Below are 14,163 nucleotides of genomic sequence, written 5' to 3' on the forward strand. Positions count from 1 at the left end.
GTCTAGCAGAATTTTAGAGAATTAGCAAGGACTGACTCATCTTACAAATTTCTTACTTCAGTGGTACACAACAAATGCTGCATTGCTGCTCATTTTATGTCTTGGGTATAAAAAACTTCTGGTGACATTAAAAAGTATTAGTGCAACATTGCTAAGAAATGGGTTTGTTTTCTAATGAAGAAAATTTTAATTGGCAGTCTCTGCTAAGTAAACTAATTTATATCTTGAAGCGGTTGTTGGAAATGAGCTGGTAGTTCTGGGGCAGGAGTGGGTTGAGCATAGGTTTTTTGTGGAGGGGTTTGATGTAAAGGGTTTTTTAAAGGCTTCTTGGAAGATTCCTGATCTTATGGGTGGTTAAGGATTGAGCGAGTGATGACTCCCTGCACCGTGTTTGGTTAGGATATTTTGGAGGAGGGCGGGTTAGGGTCCTAAGGGGAACCTGATGGCTGAGAGGAACTCCTGTGAGATCGAAGAGAAAGAGGCACAGGTTTGCATCGGGAGTGGGTGGTGGACGGGGGGTGGTAGGTGGGCGGGGGCATTATTTTTGAGATGATGGCAGAATGCCTGTCTATAGCGATGTTGTGAAAATGTTCTGATAAGGCATCACATAGGGATTGGGATTAGGGTGCAGAGGGGCTGAGCAACCTGGCGATTCAGAGATGATTCTATGCAGTTCCTTGCTTGGGTTGCGAGAGTTCCAAGATTATGTTCCCATAGAATGCTTTTGTTTTTTTTATGATTTCCGAGTGTAAGTCTTGTTAGGGTGTGTTATATTTTTTAGATTTTTATTTGAACAGTGGGGTTGGTTTTCCGGGTCTGTTCCAGGCGGTCCTTGAGGGTTTACAGAGATTGGTGGTGTACCACCTGGGTGTGGGGCCTGATCAGAGAGGTCTGTTTTGTTGTGGTGAAGGGGTGAGGACGCTGGAGTGCCAGTGGTTGAAGAGCTTGATGGAGGGACTGGGGCTTCCTGGAGGGCGAGTGCTGGGAGGAGTTTGCCTGATCAGGGTTGATTATCACTTTGTTCCAGAGTGGGGTGAGATGTGTGGAGGTAAGTGAAAGCTGGGCGTGGCCTTGGACAGAGGTGGTTGAAGGTGGTACCGAGAAGATTGATGAGTGACCTATCCATGTTGGGGAGCATGGAGGTAATGTGGAAATGTCTTGTCTCGGATGTGGCCTGCTTTGTGGGTGGACAGAGAAATGCTTTGTGTCAAGTTGAGGGCTTCTAGGATGTCTGTGAGAGAGCAGGTCATGGGGGTTGAAGGAGATCAAACCAGATGTTCAAATCACAGGATGGAGAATGCTGAATGTAGGTTGAAGGTAGTTGTCGGAGCGTTCCTGAGTGTATCTGTGAAGTTTTTGTTGTACCCAGGAGCGGTCTGTAAACAAGTAGGAAGCTGTGGGAGGTGGAGGGTGAGAGTTGGGCGTTTTACAAGAAGGGATTCCTAATCTGTGGTGCTTGCTGAGATGTCCTTAATAAGCAGAGTAAATTGGTGTTTGTAGCAAATGACCAAACGCTTGCAAGCTGAGTTTCCCTCCTCCTATGCCGTTTCTCCCCATCTGTGCTCTAATGTCGGAAGCGACACCGCCCAAACTAAAAAATAGGGAGTAAAATAATCCCACTTATAATCTTATGTGTAGCATTGTCTGGACCTCCCTATTCTGAGCTCACACGCTGAAATAAAATGATGCGGAGCACGTGGGTCGGGTCCCACCTCAGAACAGGGTTTGGTGAAGGTCTGGTGCAACAGTTTTACCAGGCTCAAAATGTGCACTTGCCACTAGCCATTGACGAGTTATAGACTTGTAGCAAGTAAGACATGGCCTGCTGTGTACATGTGAATAAATGGGATGGGGGAGTAACTTGCAACTTGAAACTTTACCCCTCGTATCCAGTCTTCTGGAATATCGGCAAGCTTTGATAAAACAATGGGTGTTTCCTGCCATTTGGAACTGAAGGAACATGGTACCGTGTGTGAGGCGTTGGGGTAGGGTGCACTGTCATCTGATCCTCTGTAGAAAAATAATGTTCTTCCTCTAGTTATGTTGCCCTATTTAGGTAATAGGAAAAATACTCTTCCTCCCTAGTGAGCGCAAACGTGACAGCTGTTTTAGCTTCAGTGCTTCCATTGTTGAAATAAATCACCTACTCCTTGTTTGAACACGTAGGTTTTTTTTCTACAAGAAGTACATAGGACAAATTATCCTACGTTATATAGTTCATGAACAACAAAATGCCATACAGACACCATTTTAATAGTGACCCCATTTCATTGTTTTCGAGTAAGTCTTAGACAAAGCTACCACTTTTATTTAATAGCAATGCGCTGCTTTTAATTTGGTAAATGTAATGCTGGCCTTGCTGTGCATGGTGCTACAAAAAAGAGCGGTAGGGTGTGTTAGTTGGATAGCGAGCCGGCAGATATGGAAAAGTGTGATGCTGGTGGATGCAGGTATGATGCATCAGTTGTGTGCCAAAATGAACGTCTTTTGTTTGTGGTTTCCAGACCCGGGTTTGATGTATGGGCAGCCCTACAGTTGCCGAGCGCAGAAGTGACAGAATGGTCGTTGATCAAAGTGGTTGATAGATTGATAGGGTCTGAGTCCACTATACCTGGTCAGTTGTCTGGAGAGGCATGAAGTGGCAAGCTTTATAGTACAGGATTGAATTAAGGATGTGTTAAGCGGGAAATAAAGCAGCTGCTGGGAGTCTGGCATCATACAGAAAGCAGGCAGTCACTTCTTCTGAGAAAGTAAGAGCTGGTACATTGCAAGTTGCAAATCTTTCTTCCAGATGAGGCCTTTCGGCCATTGTTTATGACCAATTATGGTTTAACATTCCCAAAACCAGTGATGTTAGTTGCTCTGGGACCTCAAAACTAGCTCCTGGTAGCATTTGGTGTTGGGCTAACCAGGCTCTTTTAGGCTACTAGAAGAATCAAAATAGCTTCCAGCTCAAGGTGATTTCAAACCCTGTACTAGTGAGGAGTTAGTTCAGGAATGAGAGCGGACTGGGAGAGTTGTTGGAGGTTTAACCGATATTCTGGTGTGCACCAGTGTAGCAAAGGATCCGTAAATCGAAATTATTCTCCATGGCTGGTAGTGCAAAGTTCTGCAATTTGTTTGTCCAGAAGTAGACCACGTTTCTGGTGCACCATTCTAGTCTGTTGCTATTTATCTTTAATTTCTTTCAGAGTGGTTGGCTGAGACATTTTGACTTGTTTCCTGATATGCAGGTTTTTCAATTCCAAGTGGAGACGTTTGTGAATGGTGTTCCAGAGTTTCGTTGCCAGAACATAAAGCGTATCCGCCTTGTTTCTTATTGAAGTTGGGGACTAGTACATCATTGCTGGACCCAAGTGTCCTGGAGACGGTGAGTAGGAAAGGCCCATTCCATGGTATGGGCGATACAATGTTTTGAAATTAACCCTTTTCTTTATGTTCGAGTCGCTTTTATTCTGGGAAGTAGTCTTGCCGCTGCATTTTCAACTCTTTGAAGTTTCCTCATTATTTCATCTGGTAGTTGGACATCGTCTGATCAGTCTAGTTTGGGTAGTATTAAGAAAAGTATGTCTGTGACCTTGTGGGTGAATGTGCCAAGATGTGACGAAGCATGTGCAGCTGGAAGAAACTGCTTCCTATGACTGCTCACGTCTGTGGATCAAGAGTGAGTATATTATCCTTTGGTAGTTTCAAGATTCTTTACTCTGGTTGACGGTGGGACGCATCTCAACAGGCCATGGTATTGTGATCGAGTACCTGCAGGATTTCGAGTACCTATAGGATTGCAGAGCATCAGTTCCATTTGGCCAGGATTGAGTTTTATTCCGTCTTGCAAAGATAGATATATAGATGACTTGATGTATGTCGCGTTTGTCGACTGGTGATATGATATGCCATTTAGAACGCGCCTATACACAGTGTTTCAAGGCGTGAAGAGGCAGGGGAGGGGGAACAGAGGGAAGACGAGACAACGATCCTACAAGGTCAGGTGTCATTCAGATCGTGCATGGTAAAGTGGGGGGGGGTTGGGGGTTACAGTGCAGTACATGGGGATAAATGGAATAATTAAACAATAAGTAAAAGGACAGCCAGCTGGTGGCAAGTGTAAGCTCAGACATCAGTAGCCAGGTGCTGGTAGTGCATAAATTAGATGTGTTGTCTGTACAGTTAGCGCAGGAGAAAGCTGATCCATCGATTAGGTCTAGTAGTAGGGGTGTCACGTAGGTGAGATTGTGAAATATTGGGGCTCCTCTGCAGATTAAGTGGGTGAGGCTGGGAATTGTAGGGCACCAAGACTGATTTCTGTTCTACCAATGTTGGAAGTAGGGGATCCAGTGTTGCGCTCTTCCCTGAATTCCGATATCTGCCAGACGTTTTAGGATTATCTTGTGACTGGTGTCAAAAGTTTCTGAGATGTCCAGCAGTTTGAGCTCACTATCTGGGTTTCTCATCTACTTGATTTTTAGGTGTATCCATGGCAGGTCTAAATCCGTACTTGCAATGCCAAGCTGTGCTGGGTGACGGAATTTTCATAACGTCTATCCACTCGGCTGCCACCGAACCAGAACACCTAGACCAAAGACATTATGCAGCGCTCTACTACTGTTTCAACAATTTAATTACATTTATAATATCGATACTTAACCACTTGTAGGACTACAAATCGTCGATTCTATCACACCTTTCGTAATTACTGTGTACCGCTTTGCTAGAATGTAAAATCTGTGAACTCTTAACACCAACCTGCCTTTCTCAGGAATGTATAATTGAGAACACCCACTGTGGCGAGACTGCCAACATTGCTGTACCTTGCATCTCCAGAGGTTAGCTCAGTCTTCTTTTTCATCTACTCCATAATTTAAGCACTGCATCAAGCCCATTTACCAGGTCACGCCTTTCACCTTACAGTTTCCATTTCAGGACTATCATTCAGCCTCTTACCATTCCTATCTGAAAACGCCTCGAGACCCTCACGGTAAGTGCCCAGCTTGATCTTTAACATGTACCAATTTGGTACACATGCTTGAATTTATGCATGTTCTTACACCCTACCCTCTGTTATGTGATTTACAGGGCAATACTTTATACCCTTAGTGGTAAGTATTATCCCTGTTCTTTAAACATCGGACCTTCTAACAAACAATGCTACATCTTAATGTTTAAGAACCTATCTCGTCTCTACTAACTGCATCCATCCTTTATTTCATATCAGTGGTATGATCGCCCGACAAAAGAATATCTTGCATGTATTTTGAACACCACATTGATTTGGAGAGTTTGGGTGCCTTCTCCATCCCACCTCTAACTGCACTATGAATACATGCTGTTCACACAAGTGAGCCAAACCACATACTAGACTTTGAGAATAGCTCAACGTTCGATGATTGCTGTTTATTGAAATCCCAATGCATTTGCAATTTATGATTTCCCCCACCTCTGTTTGCCTTCCTCTCTCTCTCCCCCATTCATAACCTTGACAATGATCGGTATGCATTGTATTTATATATTTTTCTTGTACGCATGAATTTTAATGCTAAACATATCTTTTGATCAATTGCAATTGAATACTGTGTTAACATCATCCTTGACAAAGACCTAGCGTCGAAACACGTGTTGGCTGAACCACATCATTCACTGAATAATAATAAATAAAGCTTTTTGTTCAACAAATCTACATGATCCTTGGAATCAAATTTATCACAAGGGGAAAGTGCGGGCAACAGGAACCAACCTGCTAGCACTACTTTCTGTCTGATGCTGAGAGTAGAACCTCAAGGTTCCAGTTGCGCAGTGTTAGGCAAGAATTGATGTAGTAACCCTGGGGGAGACTACACAACCCTTGTCCTCTTGGTATTAGGCAACCCACCTATTGGTATAGGTCTGTACTACACAAGTTGGTAGTGTGACTGAGCAGCCAGACTTGTCTCAAGAGGGGTAAATGTGAGCTGTAGCTCTTTAGCATCGAAAAGCACAAATACAAGTATCCAAATAACACGTACTCGCGGTTTTCTAGTAAAATAATTATTTAATGGTCAGTTTTAAATGAGCATTCTTTAAAAGGGGCAATGTGCAACAATAAAAATACACTTCAAAATACTTTCTCAGAATCAAGGCAAAGCAAGTAGATATTCTTTAGCAATGCTTCATACACACTTCCTACACCCTGAGGCGACTTCACTAACTAGGACGGTTTTGGCATTCATATATCCCTTTTTGTACTTTGTAAAATTCGGAGGTTGGTAGAAAGGAAAGGTTAAAGGAAGGAAAAAGGTTGAACGGGTTTCTCGAAGCATGTGAGCACTTTTAAATCTCCCAATGAAGTCTAGATAAAAACCTTTCCAAGTGATATTAGCCATCACCCGTGAGGGACAGTAAGAATCAGTCAATGGACCAGAAGAGTCTGCAGGGAGACAATTCTATGGAGCTGAGGCACTTCTTAGATATCAAAAATGCTTGCAGAAAGTTGTAGAAAACCACTGTTGGGTCACAAGCTGTTACACTTGTGAAGTTAAGCAGCTACTGCCAGTCTCATCTGAGAAAAGCAAGCTACAGAGAGGAAAGTACCCCTTAGTAGGAACAGTACCGTAGGTAAGAATAAGAGGATCCAGCTGGCTTCTGTCTTGGTTGCAGAGCCTGTGTTGCTGGGCCTCCGTCGCGGGGTAGGACGTCTGGAGGACTCCTGCACAAGAGTTCGGAGGTTGGCGGCTACGGGCTCTTTTCAATTCAGTGGCACTGTTAAACAGCACCACTGCGGATCTTTGACACCAGTTGGGCTTCCAGCACTCTGGTGAGGGGGCTCGAGCTTGGGTTGTCATGCTTGGGGGGGGGGGGGGGGCCTCGGGAGACTCCTGGAGCTTTTGGCCAGCTTACAGATGTTGCACTCGACTATGGATTGTTCAACCCCTGGCACTCACTTCCAGCAGCAGCAAAGAAGTACAACCAGTTGGGGAAGGTCTTCCTGCAAAGTTAGTCTCGGGATTAGTTGGTCCCACTAACCCAAGGGAAGTAGTCGTCCTTTCTCAAGCTTCTCTTGTTGAGCAGAAGCACAGCAGCAGGGTTTCACTGGGCAATTGAAAGGTCCAGGAGGATGCAGCAGGTGTCTGTCATGGTTTCTTCATCGATTTGTTCCAAGTGGTCGACTCTGACATCAGTCCAAGAAGCCTCACCTTTTATGCAGGTTTCTCCCAATCATGCACAGCCTAGCTGTCGCACAGGAGGGTGGCTGTCCTGCAAGGACAGTCAGCCTGCCAATCCGGACTGGAGACTAAGGACATGGAAGTTTCGGGCACCTCCCTCACCTGCCAGACACAGTGGAGCTGGCTTTCAGTACTGAAGCCTCCCAAAGGCAAAACGAACAAAGGGGTTAAACCTGGTTTGACGCAAGTAAAAACCGCACAAACAATAAATGGCAAAAAAAAGAAGACTGGGCCATTTTGACATAATGGTCACCCATGAGTGCTATACTGCAGGCTGAGGATTCAGCCTGCGGTAGAGAAGCACAATGGTAGGAAAATAAAACCACTGCCACCAGCCATTTAAAGTACTGAGGGTAACAAACATATTTTCATAAGTAAGTAGGAAAAGGGGCTACTACGTAACCCCCCAGCACTCCACATACGATGGGGTGTGCTGGACCTACAAAGAGAAAAGGTAAATAGTCAATTTCACTTTACTCTTCTTGGGAACAGTAGTTTTCACAAGAAAGGGTATAAACTTTACGAGAAATCTATTTCTCTGTGACCCTGCACTGAAGGTGCTGTGTCACCATGATGCCTATGGAGTTTGTCAGACTCCAAAAACAAAGGGAACACACAATCCAAATCAGATCAAAGCACATGAGTGCGAGAAAAAGGGCTCACTCGCTCCAAGGTTCAAATTTAAGTCCTAAATTCCAGCAAAAGAGCTGGGGGTCTCTGTGGTTCAAGGGAATTGGCACAAAATGAAAATTCTCCATAACACGCAGCTCACTGAATTATCTTTTAGGACTGAGGCGCACGAAAAGAGTCGGTCTTGCCTCTTCTATTGAGTCTCAGTGGAGGTTAGGTCTCTTTGGAGCTGCACCTTCCATTTGGGAGACATCAACACCCGCTTCAGCTGCAGGTATTTAAACACTGATAGCACCCCGACATGTAAACTTTCTTCAAGGACTCCACGTTCCACACATTCCATCCCTTCACCACCTACCCAGTACTGCTTCATACCAGTCTTGGAATCTAAGTGGGTTCTGTATGTCATCTCTTATTGGAGGCACGCATATGTGGCTCATTGTGACCCCTGCCATAACTCTTCTTGCCCTCCACAGTGAGCCTAGGATCTTAGGATGTTGCACCTTGCGCAGAACTGTTTTCAATGGGTCCTATAGCCATTTGCTTAATGTCACTGGGTGTACCAGGTAGTTTTCCGTGTCAACCCATTGTTTGTCTCTATCTACTCCCAATTGCGGCACAGTTGCTCCAAGCTGCTCTGCAATGTATAAACTTGCATGGGAGCCCCCACTCCTTCTTTGTCTTTGGGTTCTATCAGAATATGCCCATATTGTCTCTGCTAGCTTATTGCGCTGCTTCTAGCACATTCAACATGATTCTGTTTGTAACTAAGATGCACTTTTTAAAGACTCTTAAGCGGATTCTTCGGCTTGCATTTGCGACAAAAATTTGCCCAAAATGTCAGACATGGTATTAAAATACCCCACTTTTCATAATTATGAAGGAATGCTCCGTTTTCATCGAATATGAATTTGGCAATATAGCACTGGTGGCTAGGCATTGTGTGATTACTTACTATAAGATCCTAATACATGTTTTATCTACTTCAGAAATTGTAAGGGGCCTGCCATTGGTTTTAGGTACAGGAGAAGCATGTCCACACTGAACAGGCTTGCGCAATAAACCGGTTTTCAGCCAATAAGCTGACTTTAAGGCTCTGCTGGGACAACAAGGTTCAAATCCATTGCTGATGAATTAGGGTGCAGTGTTAAAATGGGCCTTGCGTGTACTACTCGTGGCTTTAAGTGACACTTTGGAATGGAAGTCTGTGCAAGGGAGCAAGGGCTGCAAATGTACATTCTCTCCATCGGATTGCTGTAACTAATTGGGTATGCCTGTTGCTAGGCAGATGTTGGGCAGCTAGCTGTCCATGATTGGATAGCCTGTGCCTTTTGAATGGTGCAGATCCTTCCTATTTGTGGTGTTGTGCAGCCCCATCACGAATTTAGGTCTGGTGCCATTCTGGATGTGGCCATCTGGAGCCAAGAGTCTGAAGATGACTTTGGGGGTCTGGGGGTGTAAACTGAAGACTAATGAAGAATCTGCATTGCTAAGGCCAGCCACTAGGGAACCTTGAATCTATGACGTTTTTACGCAGGCAGTTCACAGAAGCCCGGTTTTGGTGCTGCAGAGGAAAACCTAATTTTCTTTGTGTGCCTACTCCTATGCGGGGGACACCCCTGTTTCTCTCCCCTGCATTTCTTCCCACCCCTTATCCTATGTTCTATGGGCGACACCCACCGCCTGCTTGCCATCATCTGCACCCAAACCCCCCTCAAAATACTCGGAGGGTGTTTTTTCTGGGCTTAGGGGCAGAGTGGGCTTTCCACTTTTAGTGACCTTGTGCCCACACCACCATAGTTATTGAATGGTCTTCTAGTCCAATCCCATTAACTGACCGTGGGTGACGGGAGTTCTGGTCAGGGATGCCTTCAATGACTAGGAATGGGGAGTTCGTCCTGGAGTTCGTCCTTCCGTTTAGGCAAACCGTTTTACTTGATCATTTTAACTTTTTTGTTGGCTATAGCAAAATCTCGCATTTGGAACTTTTCAACCCCTACCCAGATGCTTACCTGTTAGCTAGTTCCATTGGAACACAATCGTTTGCCTAGAGAATGACAATTTTGGTTCATACCATAATTCTAAAAAGTACATGTTTTTTCTTCCCCACTTTACCGTAGTAATGCCTTTGCGTTAGTGCAACTGACACTGTCCCTTATGTAATCCTCTTTTAGGGTTACTTGTGATGTAGATGTGTGTATATACATGTTGGGAGTGTTTAATGTTTTTGACATGTAATTGCTTTTATTTTAATAGATGGTGTATTGTTAATATACACGAATGCATGGGCCGTCCTAAATTTGCACTAGCCATTGGAGAATGCTAATTTGACTCCTGGTGAGTAAGAAATTCTGTGCTCTGTACATGTGGGGAATACTTGCTAGTATTTGGCAACTTGAAACATTTAACAGTGTGTGGACCTTCTAATACTTGACGGTCTCTGTTTTACCAAACTCCATCATCTTTCTAAGACTTTCTGATCTACACAATGGTATGGTAATATTTGAAAAGCGCCTATACACAAGGGAAGTCTTCAAAGCACTCGAGGAGAATGGGAACATGGGGAGGGGGGGGGGGGGGGAGTCATTCAGAGCCCTTGAAATTCTGAAACGATAATAGCCTGCACAGGCGGAGTAAGTGCATCCAATACAATTAACAGTTGAGACCACAGTAAATGGGTCTGACGACAATTCTGCAGTTCTCCAAGTGCAATTAAGGAGTGAAGATGGGGGGAGGGGGGGGGGCAGACATACTGCCTTAGGCAAGGTGCATTCGGATAGCGCGAGTGCACATACGGATTACAGGGTAGGGGCGGGGTCCAATACCTGGGGGTTGGGGAGGTCCAAGTGCACCCAGTCGGTGGAAACGGTGGTAAGTGCAGAGAGCCATTTCTCAAATGTAGCGATGAGGCGAGTGCAGGGCCCAGAGGCCAGTGTGAGAGGACTAACGGGGGTGCCGGGGACCTGTGAGGCTTTGAGGTACACTAGGTGGCCAGTCGGCAAAGCTGTGAGGGCTAGAGCAGAGGGATAGGTTAGCAAGGGAGAGAGAGAGAAGGCAGAGGAGAAGAGGAGCCTTGAGGAGTTTCTGGAATTTAAGGAGATCAGGCTCAAGACGGAGAGCGGCAGGGAGGCTATTCCAGAGGGAGGCCCCTGCTGAGGATAAAGATATCCTGAATCTCTGCTTTGAGAACTGCCTCTTGCAGAAGGTTGGAGGTAGATGAACGGAGGGCTCGGGAGGGACAGTATTTAGGTAGGCATTGTTGCAGATGGGTAGGTCCCAGGCCCCAGATGGCCTTGCGGACAATGCATAGGGTCTTGAACTTGATCCTTGCAGCCACGGGGGGCCAGTGGAGGGACTTCAGCAATGAGATTAGTTAGACCCAAGTGGTTGGTCTTTCAAAACCCCACCCCAGTGTTTCTGAATAGCACTTCTGACAGATTCCTATGATATTCCAAATTAAAATACACCTATTGCATTTGTGTGGCTAAAGACCACAAACGATCAACGGTTATGACTAAGATTCTAGAACTCTTGTAATTGTGCTAAAGTAATGTTCCATAGATTATTTTGGGGTTCTGTGGTCCCTGTATTCAAGAGCCATGTACTGAAGGTTCAGACTGGGCAGAGCCAGCTTGGCCCTTCATTTTTCCAGTCCTAAATAGAGTACCATTTTATGGTAACACTACGTATGCCAGATACGATTTTGAAGTGGCCTGTTGAGTAAAAATATTTTTGGGAGAATAAAAATATAAATCCAATTCCCAATGGGAGTATTTTATCAGTGGGTACAAATGTTGAAAATGGAAATGTTTTTTAATACTTGTTCCATTGCACCTAGTTAGTCATACACATTAAGCAAGGTGCAGGTTTAGGTCTTCCAATCAGGCAGTAATAGTTTCTTCCTGTGGTAGAATGTGCACTACTGGTCCAAACCTATCCATGGAGCTGTATAGGTGAAAGAAGGAGCACAAGGTCCTATGTGTCTGTTTTCCATTTTTTTGATGAGTATTTTTACTCCCTATTTTTTTTTTTTTTTTGCGAGTAGCCTATTTTTAGGGAGTAAAAGTGACCAATGCACCCTTTTTTGTAGGGCTGATAACGCTTTTGACACTTATTGCAGTGCTTGGAAGCAAAATCTATCCTGACGTGCTATATAAAATTGTTCGGCATAATAAACTATATAGTGCTGACCTTCAGTTTGCAGCAGTGTAACGTGTTCCATGTCGCCGCAATTCCTTTTTTTTAACATGGACGCTGACATTGTGGGGCCATTTGTTTGAAGATGGAGTAAAGAACAAGAGCCTTTTTTATTTGCAACCTTTTGGGTTATTGCCCCTCAGCCTAAAATTACGAAATGTTGCTTGTGCAACGAACTAAAAGCCTGTCTTGATGTGTGGACTTGCCAGATCTGCGTGGCCAACTACAGACATCACCCAGCACGATATTGCTGCATGCGCTTTCCGGATATGTGTCCATTACAACAGCCTGATTTCAAGCAATAAAGCCCTGTTTGGGATGGAGACAACTTGCAGGATGCTACGGCGAGCTTCATACAAGGTACGGTATGTGGTGCGCGGCCAGCAGGATTGGGCACCAAGCACAGCTCCTTCAGTGGCACACCTACAGAGGGTTCCTGTATGTGCAGCACTTCCATTGGTCCAGTGACAGCCACGCAGTGGAGGAGCAGTGAGCATTGACCTAGCAGCTATAGGGCTGGGTGCTTTGCTAGTCGCCACCCAGGTGTGGGGCTGCTACATCACTGACTGCACAGTACGCACGCATCTGGCGCAGGGTAGGCCACCCCTGGCTTGCAGTGGCCCCCAGAGGATTAGCAATAGCGGCTGACCTATGGCGCGCTGAAGTCTATTGATAGTATCGGGCCAGATCTCTGCTTGCATTTGCTACCACCTATGGGGCTGGCTGGGCATACCATAGCAGAGGAGTACCATAACTCTGATGGCGCTGAGGATAGCACCTCTGTTGGCACTCGGCTATGACACTCATCTTGACGATGTCCCAAGATGGAGATCCAGGCCCAGCTGTAGGCATTACTAGCCGAAATGAAAATTATTGGGCAGCAGATGCAGGAAACCAACAATACCGTCCAAGATATTAAGCGCGAACTGCAAGATGTTCACACCCGGTTAAATGCTCAGGTGGAACGAATGGCTGACAAAGAAGAGTGCATCAGCACCCTGGAAGATGACTAGGAATCCATTTCCACTGATCTGGACGGGTTAATCAAGTAAGTGCAGCGTTTGGGGGCCAAATTGGAGGACCAGGAACACTGGTCCCAGCACAATAGCCTCTGTATGGTAGACCTGCCTGAAAACACTGAGGTAACTGACCTTGAACCCTTCCTTTATGGCTTCCTGCCTGATTAACTACACGTGGAAAATCGCCGGACCTATGTCTTTGAAAGAGTGCACAGGGCCCCTATTCCAAAGCCAGCTGCAGGTTGGCCACCATTACCACCATGCTTCTGCTGCACTTCTGTCATAAACTGGCAATTCTAAAGGCGTATTGGGGACCGTGCGAGTGTACAGCTCCACCATACAGATCTTCAAACGACCACTCCATAGAGAGGTCTCGGTGCAGGAAGGGATTCAACCCCCTGTTTGACGCACTGAAGGGCATCAAGTACAAATAGTGTCTCAAATTCCTGGCTGTATGGTGTATACGGCTTGTGCGGCAGTGGCCTCATTTAAGGACCCATAAGAAGCCTGGCGCTTTCTAAAATCGTGTGACTTGGTGACCACTGATAATGCTTACTCAGAAGACTGGGTTGTGCCACCGGACCTTATGTCACCACAACCACAGCGCCAAGCGAGGAAGAAAGGGAGATGGAAAAGAGTGCGGAAGAGACCACTGGGCCCAGAATGCAGACATGGACACTGTTAAGTGAAGGCTGAGGGGGACAGCATGGAGGACTAACCAGCGTGTCTGTGCGGCTCTAGAAGCATGAATTTCTCGTGCTTGTCCCCACTGCGCCAGGGATACTTTGCCTGGTGGCAATATGAAGGGGGTTGGAGCCACGGGATGCGCCTTCCCGATACTGTCAAGCTGGTGCACGGATGCTGCACCCTAGCTGCACGCATATACAGGGATGAAACCTGATGCATCACTAGTCACCCATGGTTCACTACGGCATCACCTGTCAATTATCATTGCAATGAAAAGTCTTGCATGGCTCCCTCATCGGGGGACTTGGAATGTGTGGGGAAGGGAGCTGGCCTGCCAGCCTCCCACATCAACCTTATGCCTGGGCTATGTTGGCCGTGCATTGCTGCATCGGTTTGCTTGGTTTCACTGTTTTGGATGACTTCATTGTTGGGGA

General features: G+C 45.7%; 1 long non-coding RNA gene across 3 annotated transcripts in view; it reads left to right on the forward strand.

Moving 5' to 3' along the window:
• The window catches only part of LOC138480991 (uncharacterized), a 67,832-nt gene that overhangs the window by 25,402 nt on the left and 28,267 nt on the right, over positions 1–14,163 (forward strand). For 2 of the 3 annotated variants that reach the window (XR_011274178.1, XR_011274179.1), the window contains 3 exons: positions 3,234–3,370; positions 4,757–4,975; positions 10,083–10,163. This is a non-coding gene — a long non-coding RNA (uncharacterized lncRNA). Of the gene's footprint in view, positions 1–3,233; positions 3,371–4,756; positions 4,976–5,073; positions 5,097–10,082; positions 10,164–14,163 lie in introns of all 3 variants that reach the window. The other variant, XR_011274180.1, reaches the window with a different exon arrangement.

This window comes from Ambystoma mexicanum, chromosome 5p (assembly GCF_040938575.1).
Source record: "Ambystoma mexicanum isolate Mex_15411 chromosome 5p, UKY_AmexF1_1, whole genome shotgun sequence".
NCBI lineage: Eukaryota > Metazoa > Chordata > Amphibia > Caudata > Ambystomatidae > Ambystoma > Ambystoma mexicanum.